The sequence below is a fragment of the Rhinoderma darwinii genome, chromosome 1, assembly GCF_050947455.1.
Source record: "Rhinoderma darwinii isolate aRhiDar2 chromosome 1, aRhiDar2.hap1, whole genome shotgun sequence".
In the NCBI taxonomy this organism is placed as follows: Eukaryota; Metazoa; Chordata; class Amphibia; order Anura; family Rhinodermatidae; genus Rhinoderma; species Rhinoderma darwinii.
The window spans coordinates 44,502,390-44,518,925 of record NC_134687.1 but is presented as its reverse complement, the minus strand read 5'-3'; the positions used below and the strand labels follow the sequence as shown (position 1 = coordinate 44,518,925).

The 16,536-nt window shown below is 38.5% G+C and overlaps 1 protein-coding gene across 2 annotated transcripts in view; it reads left to right on the top strand.

The window, feature by feature from the left end:
- RAB28 (RAB28, member RAS oncogene family) overlaps positions 1 to 16,536 on the top strand; it is a 139,378-nt gene that overhangs the window by 107,914 nt on the left and 14,928 nt on the right. The gene's annotated exons all lie outside the window — the stretch shown is intronic.

Here is a 16,536-nt window from a genome sequence, read left to right as displayed (position 1 = left end):
ATTGGATGATTACGTTTTATATTAAGCCTTTAAGAAAAAGGCCCACGCCAACCCCGTTTTTTTACTTTTATGATCTGTCAATTAAACAGGTCATAAAAGTTTGGTAGGGGGCCGATGTCTGTGTCTCCCACCACTGCCAAGTACGATGGGCTCCAAATTTCTGTCCACCACGCCGGTATGTAAGAACATCATTATCTATAACTATCTAAGCAAAATACTCCAATTATACATTTTTGACTCCTAAAAACTAAACTGTAACGTCTTAAAATACCAACATGCATCATATCATCTGTTAAACCATTCTACAACTTACACCAAGTCTGATCTCGTTGGCTGAACAATAGTTTTTGGGCGGTAGATAATGTCGTATGAATGAGGTTCATATCTGCAACTAGGATCATACAAAGATATGTATGTACGCAAATATACCTCATACGTGGACTCACTAAATGTAAAAAAAACTGTGCTGTCCAGGTAGCTGCAGGCCCTAGAGATCTACGGTCATGAACCAAACGAAAGGGTTATTCCCATCTTAGATATTTATGGCATATCCACAGGATATGCCATCAATATTTGATAGATACGGGGGTCCCGTTTACTTGCCTGTTTCCATAATTCCCAAAGAACATAATGGGGAGAGCTGCTCGAGAGAACCAGGCGAGATGGGGGTTAGGTAACCCTCATTCTGGAGATAGGTGTGGGTCTGAGAGGTGGGACCTACATCTATCAGACATTTATGCCTTCAATTCTGCGATAAGAAATAAAACTTCTTCATGGGTTTTTCCCGAGTATGAGCATTCACATTACTTTACAAGCATCCCTAGCGTTGTATATTGCCTTACAGACTAAATACTTAAGTGTTTGGTGTTCTGGTGCCGAAAACCCCTTAGACGCAGCTAAGATGCGTTACCAAGTGTGATTAATCAAGCAGTGGAACATTAATGAGTAGTAGCAGTTTTGGATAATTTGGATACATTTAGCTGCCAGTCATTCAGTTTGACTCAAAAGGTTTTGCTTATGTTTTGCTAAGCAAAGGTTAAGGAGAGAAAATGAATTAAGTAGAGCCGATGTGCCAGTAATTACATGTCAATCACGCCGGCTTTGTGAATAGTTCATGATTGCCGGCATCAAAAGGAAAAATGGTTAATTTCATTATGGGACTACTTTATATTAGACTGGCTACTATAGGAAAAGTACAAGTAAAATAAGCCATATTGTAGCAGTATTTTTTTATGAGAACTTATGTGTTATATATATATATATATATATATATATATATATACGTGTGTGCATTATTTCTATAAGCTGTTTTTACAATCTAATTGTCTTTAATTTGTTTTTTTATTTTAGATGTTCTTTATGGCAATCAAAAAGCACAGGAAAAAGTTATATATATATATATATATATATATATATATATATATATATACATACACGGTACTGCTTCAACTTATCACTATAGACTATTTTAGTGATTTATTTTTATTTTTTTTGAAAGAGTGAATGGACATTTCTGGGTTGTTGGGCCATTTCCATGTTTTTGTATTTCAGTTCAGAACAAACAGTAAATGTAGTTGCTTAATTCTTCTGCATCTGTTATTAAAAATTTTGTTTTACTTATCTGTTTTGGAAAATTTTTGGTTAAAACCAATTTGGTCGCTCAGTTCTCTCAAATTTTGCCGTGTTTTGTAGAGTTAGCTCACATTACTGTATTCTTCTTTCTTGTATGTGAGAAATTAATTGGATAACTGATGCAAATTATTTGGTCATTAAACATTTCTTTATGATGATTTTTGAAATTACTTTTGTTACTTACATAATATAAATTGCTGGTGTATATGCATAGGTTAAATTTGTGTAGTACTTTTTAACAGTTCTCAGCGTCTTACACTCAGTCTTTATGAAGTTGTTTATGACACAAATCAATGCAGGACGTGTACTTTGTTCATATATGTCAAATGTTAATCCAGCTTGTTTTTAAAAGGAAAAATGATGTGCACAATTATAATAATTCAGCTTTGTCTATTAGGAATGCCAATTACATTTGGCCTAATGTTAGCGTCTGCCCTTACATGCAAAGATTTATTGTCCTTGCTTTATCTTATCTAAAACTTTTACTAATGGTTTCCGCTCTACTGTCTAACAGTCCAGCATAAGCTTATATACGTAACCTAACATTATTTTTTTTTCTGTGAAATATCTTTTTATTCAATTTTAAAAATTATAAATCACAACTGAAAAGTCGACTTGAGCCCAAGTCACAAAAGCAAGCTCAGAACATACGGTAGTTGGAGTGTAAAGAGATTCATGTAACATGACATTTAAGTTTTGTTTGTTATATTAGCAATTATGCTTGAAGAAATATTAATATAACATACTTATTCTTGAATATTTAGAAAAAAATATTCCTGAAGAAAAATATTCAGAACACTCTTTTATTTGTTTTGTAAAATTAAGTAGATTTAGTTCGGTTTTTTTACACTGAATAATAGAAAAAGACTCGTTAAATGCCGCGGTCAATAGCGATTCAATCGCGGGGTGGCGATGGTTGCTATGGCTCCGCCATCTTTGTGCTCCTATTAAGCCCTGCGTCCGGCCTGTCAGAATCACGATATGCTGCAATACATTAGTATTGCAGTATATTGTGCAAACGATCTAAAGATAGCTGGTTGAAGTCCCCTAGGGGGACTAATAAAAATAAGGTAAAAATTTGTAAAATAAAGTTTTTTCTTTATGTAAATAAAAAATTAAAAGTTCAAAAAAAAAAACCTTTTCACATTTTCCCCTTAGAGCATAGTAAAAAAAATAAAAATAAACATAATTGGTGTTGCCGCTTCCGTAAAAGTCTGAACTATTACAGCATCTCTATTTTTTGGTCACCTAATCTCCCACAAAAAAATGAAATAAGTGATCAAAACGTCACATTTACCCCAAAATGGTATCATTAAAAACTACAGCTTATCCCACCAAAAATAAGCCCTCATACCACTTAATCGACGGAAAAATAACAAAGTTATGGCTCTCGGAATTTGCCGACACAAAATAAATTAAATTTTTTACAGTTCGGTTTTTACGCGTACAAGTAGTAAAATATAGAAAAAACTATATATATATATTTGGTATCGCCGTAATCGTATTGACCCAAAGAATAAAGTTAACATGTTGCTTTAATTGCACAGTGAGATCCGTAAAAACAACGTTTTTTTCATTTTCTAGGCGTGCCATCTTTTTGTTACGTGCCCCTGTAGCCAATATTTGGCTGCAGCAGTGACCTCAGTTGGTATAGGTGGGCTTCTTAAAAAGTGAATATAAGGCTTTTTGTTGTTTGAACTTATTTGGAGCCTCTTTTTTGGAGTTTTATTAAAGCACGAACAACCCCTTTAAAAACAAAATAATTAGAGGCTTACATTTTCACCATTTGGACAATTTTTAGGTAATTTCAGCCTAGAGTCTGTGTGGATGGGTTTGATCAACTTTGCTCATATGAACACTGTTTTAACCCTTTTTTTTAATGTTTGTTCATGCTCTGCTGAGTTGTATTAAGACCGTGAGTGAGCAGCATTGTTCAAGTTCAAGCACAAACTCTCTAATGGATTGAGTTCTGGATTTCCACTTGGCCACTCCAGCACGTTATTGTTTTTATATTACTATTTATTATTTATTGATGTAATTTACTGTCCATAACTTGTGTCAAAGGTTTCCCTATGACTCATTGATAAAAGGGAATTGATATGTGGGTATATTTAATTTGCCCTCCACCTCGGCTTCTGTTTTTTTGCTTTGTGGTATTTCAGTAGCACTGGTCTTATGGGTTCAAATACAATTAGGGTAGTACCGACATGGGCAAATGTTTCTTTCAAATGAACCACTTTTTGTTGATCGTAACCCAAGTGATACACCAAACACCCACCAAGGAGGGAAAAACAATGAGGTACATTGCAGCAGCAAATTGCGGAATAGGGCATTATGCAGCACACATTATTGACCCCAATGTTCCTCAGATCATGCCACTGAGGTTCTCCGTTCGCCAGCCTCATGCGCCGCCATTTACAGCTTGTACCAGCCAGAGATGCCTGAAACAGCTACATTCGGAGCCAGCCACCGCTCCCTCCGTAACCGTCAATAAGTGTATTAAATGGAAACGCACTGATCTGTGTTAAATGTTGGAAAATGAAATCTTCCGTTATGAAATGGCTGTGCCTGTTAGTGAATTGCAGTTGCATTTTTCCTGTACATCACATAAGGCGTAGCCATTTCCAGGGCGAACGCTGCAGTGCTTTATGACGCCCGGCATGTTGCAGTAAAGCCTTATTAGCTCATTACTACAGTGAAGTATGCCTTTGGAATGCTTTGCAAGAACAACACACATCTCCTGAGTATACAAATTAAAGACCTCCAATATCATTTTTAAATAAAGGTTTTTATGGAGTAAGTGAACATTTTAGTTGATAATCAAATGACACCATTATGCAGACTTACTAGATTTGCAAATTTGCAGGTTTTTACAAGCCAGTTGGGTCCCTTCCTCAGGAAATCAGTTTAAGGTTTTTTTTTTTTCTTCCCTGTATTTACTCAAAGAACCTGCTTGTCCTTAAATGCTTGTGAATATATTTGCCCTATAATTTGACGGCATTGAATCAACACCATTATAGAAACTGCAATGCAATAAAAAGGGAAACTGTTCAGTGTAGCTTCCAGTCACCCCGGGATCAGATTTGGAGAAATTGGAATGTGTACAATAAAACCTGTACACGGCTCAAATGCTATGCCCTTTCCTATGAAACATGGCATTGTTTGTTGGGTTTGGCTCACTTTCCAGTGGGTATTTAAAAGTAAAAACTAAATATATACCTCACACTTAAATTATGCATTTTCTGTTTAAATACAACTTTTTTCGAGCATAGGCTTATGGGATTAACATTTGCCCTTCCAAATAAAGTACATCAACTGCTACAAGTGTTTCTAAAGCGCTTACACAGCATTTGCTATAGTCTACCTAATGTGTTGCATGGTAAATTTACCCAAAAAATAGCTGTTACATTAACTTGATCTCAGTGAGGCAGTGCTGTGCTGAAGTGCGCTGAATAAAACGTGAAAAATAACCAAAACTTTACCGATATGCTACTCAATACTGAGTTTGTCGGGTTTAGAATTTTGGTTCAAATGCAATTATGGAAAGAATCCTATTAATATATTTAAAACTGTTTATATACATAAAATAGATGTTGAGTAACTTTTGTGAAAAACATTGCATTACTTATCTTGCACTGATCCTGAGTTACAGAAGGTGTTATTGTCCAGAGCTGCATTCACAATTCTGAAGACTTCAGAGTTGAAATCTTCCAGTATTCCCTTTTGGCTCAATAGATTCTTCTGGTGATTTTGTATTCTGAGAAGTGTAGTCTTTACACCAGGCTCTGGACAGTAATCAGATATAAAGAAAGCTTAAAGTGTAACTAAACGTTTGACAAACTTCTGACATGTCATAGTGACATGTCAGAAGTTTTGATTGCTGTGAGTCCAAGCACTGAGACCCCCACCTATTGCTACAACAAAGCAGCAGAAGCGTTCGTGTGAGCGCTCAGCCGCTTAGTTTCTGTTCGGCCTTTTCCGGAAACCCAATGTATCGGAGTATGGGCTCACAGACTTTCTATTGAGTCCGTACTCTGATACATTGATTTCTGGAAAAGGCCGAACAGGAACTAAGCGGCTGAGCGCTCACACAAGCGCTTCTGCCGCTTCGTTTTAGTGATTGGTGTGGGTCTCCGTGCTCGGTCCCCCATCAAAACTTCTGAGATATCACTATAACATGTCAGAAGTTTGTTGAACGTTTAGTTACACTTTAATAAGGCTATGTTCACACGGAGTATTTTGGGGGAGCAATATCTGCCTCAAAATTCAGTTTGGAACTTTGAGGCAGATTTTCCTCTCCCTGCATGCCGATTTTCGCGGCAATTATCGCGCCGTTTTTCGCCCGCGGCCATTGAGCATAAAACAGCGAGAAATACGCTTTCTCCTGCCTCCCATTGAAGTCAATGGGAGGTCGGAGGCGGAAGCGCCCGAAGATAGGGCATGTCGCTTCTTTTTCCCGCGAGGCAGTTTTACTGCTCGCGGGAAAAAGACGCCGACGCCTCCCATTGAAATCAATGGGAGGCGTTCTCGGGCCGTTTCTGCCGAGTTTTGCGACGCGGTTTCCGCGTCCAAAAACTCGGCAAAATACCCCGTGTGAACATAGTGCTCCTCTTGCTGCTCATTTCGCTCAGGTCTTCCCATTCAAATGGCAGCCTACTTCTTTGAAATACTTGGGAGTACATATTCCCACTCATTTGTCTGATTTGTTTAAATTGAACTACACACCTGTCCTACAGCGCACTATGAGAGATTTAGAGGTGTATGGGAGTGGGCGCATGTCATTGTTTGGTCCCATTAATGCTATTAAAATGGATAAACTGCCGAAGTTCTTATACGTATTTCAAACTGTCCCTATTGCAGTACCCGCTGTCTCTTTAAGACGTTGCATTGTGCCATAACCAAATTAGTGTGTGGCTCCTCTAAACCTCGTATTCAGTTCTCTGTCCTTAGTCGTCCTAAACTGGAGGGTAGTGCCGGTTTACCGGATTTCAAAAGTTACCACCAAGCTGCACTCCTCATGAGACTAGTGGACTGGTTCCAATCACATACTGGTAAGCAATGGGTGCACATTGAGAAAAGTATGTCCTCTCTTGCATTGTCCTCTTTGCTTGGCTGACTAGTTCACAACGACCAACGTCTTTTCTGCCTTTTCTCACACGTCAGTTTCTTGTCGTTTGGGAGCGGGTCGTAGGTACTTTGGACCTCTCCAGCCTTCCAGGTCCCTTGACTCCACTTTTTGATAACTCTTCTTTCCCTTCGGCCGTGGGTGTAGACACGTTCCTCTGCTGGGGGAGACAGGACAGTGTGTATTTGGCTCAGACCCTTACTCCTGATGGTGAAATCCTGTCGCTTTCTGCTGTTTTGGAGGTCTGCCCGGGGAATCGCTCAATTTGGTGGTCATACTTTCAGTTACGGTCATATCTTTCTTCCATGGGAGCCTGTCTTGCTTTGCTTTAGGATAAGACTCCTTTGGAACTTTACCTGTCCATGTCTTCTTCTCATATGCTATCCTATCTACATGGGATCCTCCGGCCTAATTATTCTTGTTCTCAGTTGGCGTTCACTACAGCATGGGATGGGGAGATGGGCATTCAACATTCTGAGGAGGATTGGAAGACTTCTTTCCTCATAGCCCTCAAACTACCGACTTCCTGTTTTGCACAAGAAAAAAATTATAAAACTCTCACAAGATGGTACCGTTGCCATTCCTTTCTACATAGGATATTTCCTGATGTGTCCGCAGATTGTTGGAGGTGTGGGGGTGCTCCTGGAACAATGTTACACATTTGGTGGGACTTCCCTAAGCTCCATCCCTTTTGGGAATTTTTTTTTTATCTTGGGAACAAGCTCTATGATACTTCTGTTCCTGCTTCTCCTTCTATTGGATTGCTTTCCATGGTTCCTGGGTCGCTCCCACACCTTAAAACGGGCGAATTAGGCATTTTTGGACTTCAGCTAGGACAGTGATACCTCGTCATTGGAAGTCCCTTCTTTAAGGGTATGGGTAACTGAGATGAATAATATCATGAGAATGGAGAAGTTGCTGGCCGCTGATCGGGGCAGACCCGAAGTGTTTGTTCAAACTTGGACAGTATGGTCATTATTCCGGAATGGCTCCGATTTTGTCTCTTTGGTTGCATGGCCTCTTTTGAATGCCTGTAACGCTGCTTCTCTGCTGCTTTCATTTCTGTATGTGTTTACCTTTTGTTGTCTGGTCTTTGTGTTTTTCGTAACTCTACTTGTTTTAGACTCTAGCAATTAATATCCCATAGATATACAGCTTTTAGGGACTGGTTTACCTGAATATTGCACTACATCGCAGTTATAGCGATGATCCTTTTCATTTTCTGTTATTATTTTTGATGTACGGGAGGTTACCTTCTAAATTGTTTCTTCATGTTCTTTACAAAAATGTATAGTAGAGTCTTGATTTTTCTTGCACTGCGTTGCAATATTTTGTATATTTTTCTTATTCTAATAAAAATTGTTGATAAAGGAAAAAAAAAATGTTAACAAGATGTCTGATAACAAGTTTGTCAACGAGCAGAATTTTTAATGCAGCTCTGGAGTATAATTGAGGTTGTAACACGGAATCGGTACAAAATAAGTTATCTAATGTGTTTACAGTTACATAACTTAAAGTGAAACTGTCACTAGGTTTGAAGCTACCAAACCACCAGCGTGTCGTTATGCACATGGGGTTTAGTGTTTCAAACATGCCCACGTGAACAGAGTGAAAGAACTTTGCCCACGTGAACAGAGTGAAAGAACTTAAGAGTTACTGGGATGACTCCAGAAGAAGGGTCCATCGGCATCGGGTGCATGCGCTTAGCGCAGTTGAAGTACATGCACAGTGAAGCAAAGTGTACTGTCCAATGCTTCATCTGTTCATTGCACATGCGCCCAACGCTGCTAGACTCCTCTCCCCAATTCCTCTTGGTAACTTGTAAGTCCTTCCGCTAACTATTGCAAAAACTGCCAGTTTTGACGTGTTTAGTTTTGATACTAAACCAGCTGCAAAACGGCATGCTGGTTGTGTTACACCTAGTGAGAGGTACTCATTAAGTACATGATATGTAATAATATATGTATATGAACATAAGCACTAAAGAGCAGATCCTGTCACATTCTTTATTAACTCCTTGTCGACATACAACGTACTATTATGTTGTTGTTGCCAAGGTCTTAAGGCAACACAACGTAACTATACATTGTGTTGCTAGTGCGGGCTCAGAAGCTGAGCCCGCACCATCGCCAGCGGGTCTCCGCTTTTATTATAGCTGACACCCTGCTGCATGACCAGGACCGGAGCTAGTTTCTGATCCGGCCAATTAACCCCTTAAATGCAGCACTCAAAAGCGAGTGCTGCATCTATGGGGTTTACCAGCAGATCAGAACCCAGTGATGTAACAATCGCCTCCTGTCTGTCAAGTACGGAAGCCTGTTAGGTCCCGCTCGGAGGCGGGGCCTAAAAGGCTTCCGTCCCCAGAAACCAAATGGCTCAGAAGCTGATGAATACCTATACGAGTATAGACCATTGGCATGCGCCAAACAATAATGCGTCCACACAAATCATAAAGCAAATATCAATACCTATACCAGACTGTGAAGACTACTAGTATATCCAGAAAATGAAACACACATAGCACAAGTCATGTACCATGATAATATAAAATAAACTTTATTGAAATATACATAACACATTGGCCATCAAAATATAAAAACAATATAGCACACAGTTAAAAAGGAGAGTATGGAGGAGCTGCGTGAATAATCCAATATATATGCTACCATACTATAAACATCCTGTGATGTGGTAACAAATGCAGATATCTATAGAAAAGATAATCATATAGATCAAGTATTTGGACAACAGAAGCACATAAATATATTTAGCACCTGACAGAAGAGCACACAATTGTGCATACATGTAAGAGTATACAGCTAAAGCTCCAAGTTGCACCCAAAACAAAGACCATGCTTTATAAATAAAGGATATTGCACAAACCCATGGACTGCATGATAGGAAGCACGCAGGATCACTCCACACTGAGTAGCTGAGCCTGCGACATGAGCCACGGGTGTCAGCTGTATGTTACATCTGACACCGTGCTGCAAGGGCAGGGAACGGAGCTAGCTCCGATCTCTGCCATTAAGCCCGTAACCCCTGCCATTAACCCCATCTTAGTGGTTTGAAGCCGATCGGCATCGCTGTGGTGTGATCACAGGGTTGCCGATCACTGCTATGGCAACCGGTGGCCTAACAATGGCTAATAAGTATTTTATTATAGGAAAAAAATGAAAACGTTTAAATAAAGTACACATATTTGGTATCACCGCGTTCGTAACAACCCAAACTGTAAAACTATAATCTTATTTTTTTACCGCACGGTGAACACCACAAAAAAATATAATAAAAAACAATGCCAAAATCAATATTTTTTGGTCACCACCCCTTACAAAACATAGAATAAAAGGTGATCAAGAAGTCGCATATGCCCCAAAATAGTACCAAATAGTACCAATAAAAACTACAACCCATCCCGCAAAAAACAAGCCCTTACACAGCTTTTTTGATGAAGAATAAAAAAAGTTATGGCTCTCATAATATCATGACACAAAAAAATATATATATATTTTTTAAAAGTGGTTTTATTGTGAAAACGCTGCAAAACATTAAAAAAAACTATAGGTATGGTATCGCTGTAATCGTGCCGACCCACAGAATAAAGTAAATATGTAATTTATAGCCCACAGTGAACACTGTAAAAAAAAAACATAATTTTCCACGTTTTATCAGAATATCACAATTTCACGGCATAATTACACTAAATTATGCAAAAAACAGTGAGGTCAAAATGCTCACTATACTCCTCAATAATTTCCTTCAGGGGTTCTAGTTTCCCAAATAGGGTCACTTTTGGGGGTTTGCACTGATTTGGTCCCGCTGGGGCTTTGCAAATGTGACCATTCCAGCAAAATTTGAGCTCCTAAAGCCAAATAACACTCCTTACCTTCTAAGCCATGCCGTGGGTACGAATAGCAATTTATGTCCACATATTGGGTATTGCCATGCTCAGGAAAAATTGCTTAAGAAATATCGTGGTGCTTTTTCTCCTTTTAGCCCTTGTGTAAATGAAAGAATCTAAGCTAAATCTACATTTTATGTGAAAAAAATTATATTTTCATTTTCACGGCCTACTTCCAATTAATTCTGCCAAAAATCTGTGGGGTCAAAATGCTCACTATACCCCTAGATAAATTCCATAAGGGATGCAGTTTCCAAAATGGGGTCACTTTGGTGGGTTTCCACTGTTTTTGTTACTCAGGGGCTTTGCAAATGCGACATGGCACTAAAACCATTCCAGCAAAATTTGAGCTCCAAAAGCCAAATATCGCTCCTTCCCTTCTAAGCCCTTTTGTGTGTTCAAACAGAAGTCTATGACCACATATGGGGTAATTCTGTAATCGGGAGAAATTGCTTATAAATGTTGGGGTGTTTTTTCTTCTTTTATTACTTGTAGAAATGAAATACTTGTATGTTTTATTTTAAAAACTGCAGATTTTTATTTTTATGGCTTAATTCAAAGAAATTTAGCAAAAAATCTGTGGGTTCAAAATGTTCATTACACAGCTAGATTAATTCCTTAGGGGTGTAGTTTCCAAAATGTTGTCTTTTTGAGGGTTTTTCCTATGTTTTGGCACCACAAGACCTTTTCAAACCTGACATGTTGCCTAAAATATATTCTAAAAAAAGGAGGCTTGAAAATCCACCAGGTGCTCCTTTGCTTCGGAGGCCTGTGTTTCAGTCCATTATCACACTAGGGCCACATGTGGGCTATTTCTGAAAACTGCAGAATCTGGGCAATAAATATTGAGTTGCGTTTCTCTGGTAAAACCTTCTGGGTTACAGGAAGAAAATGATTACAAATGAATTTTGGCAAAAAAAATGAAATTTGTAAATTTCACCTCCACATTGCTTTAATTCCTGTGACACGCATAAAGGGTTACGACACTTTCTGAATGCTGTTTTGAATAACTTGAGGAGTACAGTTTTTAAAATGGGGTGATTTATGGGGACTTTCTAATATATAGGCCACTTCAGAAGTGAACTGGTCCCTGAAAAAATAGCCTTTTGAAATTTTCTTGAGAAATTGCTACTAAAGTTCTAAGCCTTGTAATGTCCTAGAAAAATAAAAGGACGTTCAAAAAACAATGCAAACATAAAGTAGACATATGGGAAATGTAAACTAGTGACCATTTTGTGTGGTTTCACTATTTGTTTTACAAGCAGATACGTTTAAATTTAGAAAAATTCAAATTTTTGCAAATGTTCTCTAAATTTTGGTGTTTTTCACAAATCAATATTGAATTTATCTATCACATTTTTTCACTAACCTAAAGAACAATATGTCACGAGAAAACCGTCTCAGAATCGCTTGGATAAGTAAAAGCATTCCCAAGTTATTGCCACATAAAGTGATATATGTCAGATTTAAAAAAAATAGGCTTGTGTCCACAAGGCCAAAACCGCCTGTGTCTCCAAGGGATTATCATCACTTACATACTAAGGCCGAATTCAGACGACCGTAGTATATATCCGTCAGTTAAAACAACGGCCCTCACACGGACGCGTGTATTTCAATGGGGCCGTTCACACGGCCGTTGTTTAAACGAACCGTGTGAAGGGTCCGTTGAAAAATAGAACATGTCCTATTTTCTTCCGTTTTCACAGATCCCTCGATAGACAAGTCCTATGAGGGATCCGTGAAAACGGGACCCGCACGTGCGCAACTCGGACGTGAAAAACTGCAGTTTTTCACGTCCGAGTTTGCACTCGGTGGGAATCTGGCCTAAATATTGCTTAAAGGTGTTGCTAAATGCTTCTCCCATCATCCAAATGGAGCGCAGAGTAAAATATGTTATAGGGTCACAAAATCTATAATACAAAGATGAAAAATGTGCAGCTTATAGAAAGGAAAGTGCCTCTAATATCATTTACACATATGTATACAAATGTTTGACGAGGTTTCTAGAACTGGCCACATGTGATATTAAGTAGTGATCATGGGGGCAGACACTTTGTGGAGATCATGACCGTAAGGCTTTGTTCACATCTGCGTCAGGGTTCTGTTCGTGGGTACCGTCAGACCTTTCCGTCAGGGGAACCCACGAACGGAAACCAAACGGAAACGGGTTCCCCTGACGGAAAGGTCTGACGGAACCTATGAACGGAACCCTGACGCAGATGTGAACGAAACCTACTCCGGATGAAAAATACTATTCTGTCTCTCCTACTAGAAATTACGCCTTTAGTGCGTTTTCCCATGAATAACATTTATGGCATATCAATTTGATTTGGGAAATATTGAAAAAGCCAGATGACAGTGTTTGTGTATCTCTCGTTGTCTATCATGGAAAGTGACCACCCAAGTGCAGCCAACATTCTGAAAGGAAACCGGAACAAGGCATGGGATTGGTGGGAGTCATTAAGACATTTATGGCAGATCAAATAATTATGTCAGAAAAGTGGGTGAACCGCTTTTTATATGCAAAAATATTCAATTCAGCAGAACAGAAGATGTATAGTATAGATTTAAGTTGGGACGAATGCAAAAAGAGTTACTCATAATGATCAGAGTCGTCATCTTGCCATTGTTGTCATATAAGAATAAAGTTTTAGGTATAAGAAGCATACGTTTAATATGTATACCTTTGCCGAATCTACTCTCTATAGTGATGTGTCTTGGTACTCCCCTTTAATGTATTCTCGTGTGTTGCAAGTTATCTAACAACCACTTGATTTCCTGTCTGGCACATGTATTTGTAGATTCCCATTTTCTCTATTTGTAGACTATCTGTTGTGGATTGATGTACACCCAGGTGTTTAGCAATGCTTTTGTAGCCTTTTTGAACTTCATGCATCTCTCTAACTCCTCTTCTGAAGTCTACTGAACATTGTTCACACTAACAAATCTTTGGCAGTTTTTGTCAGTAACCAGGCTTTGGGTGCTATAATTTAATGGGCAAAGCACCTGTGAAACCCACACTTCCAGACTCTTTATAATTCAAACACCTTTTGCGAATTAGCTCTTGCAGAAGTCATTAACACAGAGGTTCACTATTGTTTTTTCTCCCTGCACTGTGGATGTTTACTCATTGTGCTCAATAAAAAACATGGAACAGTACAACTATTTGTGTTATTAGTTTTAGTTACATTGTGTTTGTATATAATTATGACTTAAAGAGGCTCTGTCACCACATTATAAGTGCCCTATCTCCTACATAATGTGATTGGCGCTGTAATGTAGATAACAGTGTTTTTTATTTAGAAAATGATCAATTTTAACGGAGTTATGACCTATTTTAGATTAATGCTAATGACTTTATAAACAGACAACTGGGTGAGTTTTTACTTTTTGACCAAGTGGGCGTTGTAAAGAGGAGTGTATGACGCTGACCAATCAGCGTCATACACTTCTCTCCATTCATGTAATCAGCACATAGTGATCCTGCGTTGTTCACTGTGTGATGTCACATACTCACACATTAACGTTACTGAAGTGTCTTGACAGTGAATAGACATCGCTTCTAGCCAGGATGTGATGTCAATTCACAATCCCGACACTTCGGTAACGTTTGTGTGGGACTTACAGCGCAGTAAATGACAGCTTACAGCGAGATCACGCTTGCTGTGCTGTAAGTCCCACACAAACGTTACCGAAGTGTCGGGATTGGGAATAGACATCACGTCCTGGCTGGAGGTGATGTCTATTCACTGTCAAGACACTTCAGTAACGTTAATGTGTGAGTATGTGACTGCACATAGTGATCAACGCAGGGTCACTATGTGCAGAGTAAATGAATGGGGAGAAGTGTATGACACTGATTGGTCACTGATTAGTCAGCATCATACGCTTCTCTCCACAACGCCCACTTGGTCAAAAAGTAAAAACACGCCCAGTTGTCTATTAAGAAATTCATTAGCATAAAGCTAAAGTAGGTCATAACTTGGTCAAAAATGATTGTTTTTCTAAATAAAAAACACTCATCTACATTACAGTGCCGATCACATTATGTAAGAGATAGGGCACTTATAATGTGGTGACAGAGCCTCTTTAAATAACACACAGACACATTTTATTAGTAATCAATACAAAAATCCAGGTAATTTCAAAGGGTTCATTTACCTTTTCTTGCAACTGTACTTCTATTTATCAGACAGGAAGTCAAGTGGTTGCTAGAAAACTTGCAACACAAGAGAATACATTCAATAGTGGTCACCGAAAGTTCACATGTGATATGCTTGTTATCTCTGTACTAAAAGGTGAGGTTAGGGGACGGGGACGTGCTGTTGGTTAAGCCTCCAGACAGCTGAATCATTGAAGATTGTAGAACCTACAAGACCAAGTTCTTTATACACTGTATTATAGACTGTACATAGTAATTGTAGATGTTAAGGGTGGGCTGTACCCAAAAGATTATATGGTGCAGAATGGGTTAATCAGGGAACCCCTTTTATTTACACTGATTATCAAAGAACCCCTCAGATATACAATCAGTACACATATGGCGCAGCATTTCCACAATGCAACTACGTACGTCTTGGTGAGGACTAACTTCTTACACATCGATGTGTTCGAGTTAAGTTGCGATGATGGCGTAGACGCAGGAGCTGTGCCCACAATTTCAGTAGCGGGTGCCGACTAGTATACAGCCGACATACCGCTGCAACGGCCGGGATTGCAGATAAGTCCGATCCCGGCCGTTTAACTCCTTATATGCAACGTGATCATAGGGTGCTGATGGTTGTCATGGCAACTGTGGCTTAAGAATAATTAAAAAGGTTATTAAGCGAACAAAATATAAAGAGTAAAAATAAAAAAAGGGAAAATACATATACAGTACGGTATCACCGCAATCGTAAGGATTCATGTAATAACGTTAATATGTTATTTTAACCACATGTTGAACATTGTAAAAAAAAAAAAACCTGGAAAAAAACATGAAATTGCTTCCTTCAAAAAACAAGCCCTCATACGGCTACATGAAGGGAAAAATAAAAAGTTATGACTGCTTCCAATGACATAAAATAAATGTTTTAATCACGTTTGCTATTATTGTGCAAAAGTGGTAAAATGTAAAACTATGGAATAGTCTACCGCAGGAGCTGGTCACAGCAGGGACAGTAGATGGCTTTAAAAAAGGGTTAGATAATTTCCTAGAACAAAAAAATATTAGCTCCTATGTGTAGAAATTTTTCCTTCCCTTTTCCCTTCCCTTGGTTGAACTTGATGGACATGTGTCTTTTTTCAGCCGTACTAACTATGTAACTATGTAACTATGTGACTACACATATTTGGTATCGCCGTAGTCGTACCAACCCATAAAATAAAGGTAACCTGTTAATTATGTTGTACATTGAACGGTGTCAATTGAAAACACAAACAATTGCAGAATTGCTATTTTTTCCTTTCCTGTTTTTTTTTTTTTATACCCCCCCCCCCCCCTCAACAAAAGCTAATAAAAGGTAATGAATAATCTATATGTAACTCACAATGATAAGAAAAAAATATGCCCTTGACTGAGAAATAAAAAGTTGTGGCTCTCGGAAAGCGACGAAGAAACTATAAAAGATACATAGTCCTAAAGTCTCAAAATAGGCTGGTCCAAAAGGGGTTAATCTAGTTTTATGTCCGCATATATTATATCGCACCTGCTTCCACTTTTATTGCATGGTCACTTAATTTTTCACAAGTGAAGCCTTTACATACTGAGATTTACACATTTTATATGGGGACAACCATATAGCCGTGTTATTTTTTTTTTTTTTTTTTTATCAGATCAAAGAGTTTAGCATCGCGTCTCAAATGTATCTCACAGATGTACGGACCTACGTGTGAA